The sequence below is a fragment of the Rutidosis leptorrhynchoides genome, chromosome 1 (genome assembly GCF_046630445.1).
Source record: "Rutidosis leptorrhynchoides isolate AG116_Rl617_1_P2 chromosome 1, CSIRO_AGI_Rlap_v1, whole genome shotgun sequence".
Lineage (NCBI taxonomy): Eukaryota > Viridiplantae > Streptophyta > Magnoliopsida > Asterales > Asteraceae > Rutidosis > Rutidosis leptorrhynchoides.
In genome coordinates this window covers 242,426,191-242,431,036 of record NC_092333.1, presented here as the reverse complement: position 1 = coordinate 242,431,036, position 4,846 = coordinate 242,426,191, and positions in this window count along the sequence as shown.

Here is a 4,846-nt window from a genome sequence, read left to right as displayed (position 1 = left end):
GTATAGCTAGTGACATTGTGTTCCTACAATTATTTCGAGTTTAACGATGGTGTCGAAAAAATTTAATTCGTTGCGAGCGAGAAGATATGATCCGTTGAATATTTGGGTGGAGTTTATTTAAGATTTTTTATGAAAATGGTTAATTGACACTTTACCCCCCTGTTTGGGGGTCGATTTGAATTTTTCAAAAAAGTGTGGGGGGCGTTGTTGATAAAATAAAATTTAGTTAAAATTAATAAAAAAAAGGTGAAAAGTCAAAAATGTCCCTGATCGCTATTCATAACTTTTGTCTATTAGTTAATATGTAAATTTGGGTATTCAGTCTCAAAAATAAATACATGGTTAAAGAAAAGGAAACAATCTAACATATCTACATCTTGTCTCTAAGACTAATTCACCAACGCATTTTAATTAGGTTGCTTATAAGAAATAATATATATATATATATATATATATATATATATATATATATATATATATATATATATATATATATATATATATATATATATATATTGATGACCAATAAAGGTGTTATATGACTATTGACCAGCCTCATTACTCTAGGTTAAACGCTTTGGGTCACATGTTTACATTAGAATCTGTGATTTGTTTGCTGCGCATTCAAGGTGAGTTATAGTCCCACTTTTACTTTACATTTTTTAGATGAGAATACATATGTTATTCTTTTACGCAACATACACAAGTGCATAACTTAATTCTACACTGAGTTTGATACAGAAATTCTTTAGCTTTGGTAACTAGTAACTGCTGGTTATGAACTCGCAATCGCGAATAAAGGTATATAGATCCATAGGGTTTGACAAACCCCGTTCTGGTGTGTCGCGCCAACAATTAACAAACGTATAGTATTTGAGTGGTACACATATATCAGTAGATTTTATTTTAGGGGTAATTATTGTTTACGTTAAGCTTAGTTACCGGGTGCTCAATGTTTGGTAGAATCTTTTACAATGTTCTTGAACATGGAAAATCTTGTGGTCTACTTTATTTAATGTTCTCAATATTTAAACCTATAACTCACCAGCCTATGTGTTGACTTTTTAAGTATGTTTATTCTCAGGTTTGTAAGCTGTTTTCACTGTCTATTTTCATGTTAGTTGACAAGGTGCTGCATGAAGAATGTCATGCCATATTTTAAACTACTTTTGCATTCACTTGTTTAATTACTCATGTTGGTTATGAATAATGTTGACTTTCTAGTCACTTACTATTTAAAGAAGTTTCTATTTTAAGGAACTTACTATTTTTGGAAACTTTCCATTTTTGGGAAACTTTCTACTTGTGGGAAAACTTATTGTAAATGAATGCAACTTTTATTTAAACGTTGCATATACAGGGCTTAACCTCGTTATGGGACCTTCAGTTCATGTATCGCGTCAATAACGATTTTGGCAGGTCGTGACAACATATGACCAGAAGTAAGTCCTAGATGATGGTCTATCAAGAAAGAGATGGTCCAATTGTTACATATAGAGATGATTCACGTGGTTACACCAAGGGTTTTGGTACTTTTGTAACACCCTGTTTCAGATTCAGTTGAATGGGACGTCGTCCAACTTTTGGGACGCCGTCCAGTATTGAAGGGAGGGACGCCGTCCAGGATTTGGGATGCCGTCCAGTTGGTCTGTCGAGCCAGCTGTTTTATTTTAGTTTAAAAGGGGTAATTTGGTAAATTCACTTGGGTGTCGGTTTGGAGCCTCAAAACTGATCCATTGGCCATTTGTGGATCACATTTCATCCTCACAAACACTCTCATCCATATCTAGTGAGAGAGGAGAGTTTTAGAGAGAGAGAGAGAGAGAGAGAGAGAGCTTGATTTGGAGAAGAAGGAGTCGGATTCTCGCTAAAGCTCGGGTTCTAAAGTTGTTCATCTCGCTCCTAGCTACGTTGTGGTAGTATTGGTAAGCTCAAACTCCGAATTTCATTTGTTAGATTTGATATTCAAGTTAGGGTTTTGAGCTAGTTTGTTGTAAAACCCTTTTAGATGATGAAGTGGGTTCATGGTGACTAGTTATTCTTGTCACTTGGCGAGTTTTGGGTTGGTTGACGATTTGGACTTGATTAGGCTTTGATCTTGAGTTTAATCACTAGGTTTAGTGATTATGGAAGTGTTGGAACACTTTTGGGTGTGTTTGGTTAACTAATTTTGAAATGGGTCAAAATTAGGGTTTTGGTGTCAAAATGGGTATGACACGTGTTTAACGCTTGTATTCGGGTTTAATTGGTGTGTTAGGACCATTTTCGCTTGTGTTAGTGATTATTGGTTAGTTTGGGCTCATGTTGTGCTTGGAAGTGCATTTGGGTCAAAATTGCACTAAGTGTCAAATTGGGTTGGTTTGTAAGTCAACCCTAATTGTATTGTTGTATTTGTGATTATGGAATAGGTACATTCCAACGACGGGTTGCGGATCTTTCGGTTGCATTCATCAAGGCGACAAGGTGAGTGTTAATATCCTATGTGCATATGTATGTGTAGGATGGGTGCGGGTCGGGTGGAGTGGTTCTCGGTTACAGAGCCCACTTCACATATAGGTGGGTTTGATGGACTTGTGTATTGGTGCAATTGGCACAGTTGTGCGCTTTGGTTGACCACCTTTGGCGAGGTGCATACTTTGTGTGTACGTTATCACAGGTGCTTGTGATGCGGATTATATAACCCCAATGGCGAAGGGTTGATATTGAGTTACAGATGAGTAACCCCGATGACGTGGGTTTTGATATTGAGAAGTGAGTGGAATAATTATGCGTGTCCGTATATAATGTATTTATTTGTGTTGTATGAATGTGGCATTGTCGCGTTGATCAAGACACCACATTCTAAGTAACGAGTAGTATTGTCGCAGTGTTTAAGACACTACTCATTGTTTGATTGACATGTGGTATTGTCGCGGTGTTTAAGACACCACATTTGTGATGCCCCGTACAAAACCATCGTGTACGAATCATCAACAACAGGATCATTACAAGGTTAAGTACTATATGCGTTTTCAAAAAGAGTTTGCATTCAATAATAAAGTGATGTCTAAACCAACATCGAATGTTTTACAATCCAAAAGCATGCTTCACTAAGTAGAAGTAAATAATAAGTGTATGTGACCACAATGGTCGTTACAAGTCATAGTTCAAAAGTACGAATGTTTGAATGCAAAATAAAGTAGTTCATGCGATGACAACTCTAAGCAGCGGGTGTCTACAGCACGACTAGTACACAGCGGAAGCTAACCTCAAGCACCTGAGAAAAACATGCTTAAAAACGTCAACACAAAGGTTGGTGAGCTATAGTTTAAGTATAACAGTATGTAAGGTAGGCCACGAGATTTCAGTGCTACAAAGAGCGTTTCAAAACAGTATGATAAAGTATATGTTAACCGTGGGCACTTGGTAACTAACTTAACGTTTATACCCCCTGAAAGTACACTTGGCAAGTGCGTATGTTTATGAAGTATTAAACACTCGTTAAATGCTAGCGCTACTAGCCCGAGTGAGAATGTCAAACCCTATGGATCCATATCTAAGATTCACGTTCACGGTTCAAAAACCAATGACTAAACGTTACCGAGCTAAAGGGAATATTTCTGCCGTTATATAACCCACACATATATAAAGTTTAAGTACTCGTGCCTAGTATGTAAAACATAAAATCCGCATGTATTCTCAGTTCCCAAAATAAGTTAAAGTAAAAAGGGAATGCTATAACTCACAATGATAATGTAGTCGTAAAGTCGGTTCGGAAAAGGTGTGCAAGTAATCGGTCCGAAGGTCCTCAACCTAAGGCAAATAGTACTAAGTCAGTAAATCGTCTTAATAGGTTTAAAAGTATGTATTTAAGGTCATAAAGGTCATCATCATTCATCATCAAACAAAAGGCGTAAGGTAGGTTTCGTTTATGAAAGTAGTTTAAAACAAAGTCTGATTTCAGTCAGTCACCACGGCCTCTACCCTTACTAAATTAAGGTGAGACTAGTGGCTATGACTCCATATATGAGTCTCTTAAGTGTGGTAAAATTTACAGAAGCAAACTCGTCTTGGTTTGACCGTGGCGACGGTCTAAGTGCGAGTAGGTCGGAAATTTCTGCACAACGTTAAAGGACATAGTAACGATCAGAGGGCCAAAAATCCTAAACCGTAACTCGGATTAAGACGAGTCCTATATGAAAAGTTATCTACTCGAAAAGTTCTATCTAAAAATCAAGGTTAGAACAGCCCAGGTCTAGTGGTCTGTTACAGAAACATCAGATCAGTAGCTTTTGGACAGAAACAGTAAGTTTAAAAGGGTTCTGGTGGTCTTGGTGCTTGATGCACATAGCTTCAATTGTACAACTCATTGATGTATCTACATCATCTTAACCAAGCCTTGACCATCATAACCATAGTGCAAGTCTAAGACATGAAGCGCAACTCACTTAAGAGTTGCATGAAGTTTGATGAACCAAAGTTACATCAAAGTCTTAGATCTAATACATACATGAACTTTAAAAGAAGTATTGAACTATAAACTTGAAAGTTAACTAACTAATCAAGATCTTAAAATGTAGAGCATAGTTCTTAGTTAGATCTTGAAGATCCAAGACTCAAAAGTCTAGATCAAGCATAAGTATACAAAGTTATAATTAAAAAGTTTCCTTTATATGTTCTTGAACTTTAAAGTTAACTTTAAGTCCAAGATTAATGGGATCAAGACTAACTTGTAGTACTTGACCATTTAATCTAATTACATGAAATTAAAGTGCATGAAATGAAGTAGTAAACTAAATAAACAAGAAAAAGATTCATGGTTGTTCATACTTTTAAAGATTCAACCAAAGTTGATCTTTAAGTAAAG